Raw genomic sequence first — 585 nt, forward strand, 5'->3', positions numbered from 1 at the left:
TTGTCAATATGCTATCTAGGTTGGTCATAACTTTCCTTCCAAAGAGTAAGCATCTTTTAATTTCATGGCTGCAGTCACCATCTGCAGTGATTTTGGAGCCCCCCAAAATAAAGTCTGACACTGTTTCCACTGTTTCCCCATCTATTTCCCATGAAGTGATGGGACCAGATGCCATGATCTTCATTTTCTGAATGTTGAGCTTTAAGCCAACTTTTTCACTCTCCACTTTCACTTTCATCAGGAGGCTTTTGAATTCCTCTTCACTTTCTGCCATAAGGGTGGTGTCATCTGCATATCTCAGGTTATTGATATTTCTCCCGGCAATCTTGATTCCAGCTTGTGCTTCTTCCAGCCTAGCGTTTCTCATGATGTACTCTGCATAGAAGTTAAATAAGCAGGGTGACAATATACAGACTTGACGTACTCCTTTTCCTATTTGGAACCAGTTTGTTGTTCCATGTCCAGTTCTAACTGTTGCTTCCTGACCTGCATACAGGTTTCTCAAGAGGCAGGTCAGGTGCTCTGGTATTCCCATCTCTTTCAGAATTTTCCACAGTTGATTGTGGTCCACACAGTCAAAGGCTT

Source organism: Bison bison, unplaced genomic scaffold, assembly GCF_000754665.1.
Source record: "Bison bison bison isolate TAMUID 2011002044 unplaced genomic scaffold, Bison_UMD1.0 scf7180017864519, whole genome shotgun sequence".
In the NCBI taxonomy this organism is placed as follows: Eukaryota; Metazoa; Chordata; class Mammalia; order Artiodactyla; family Bovidae; genus Bison; species Bison bison.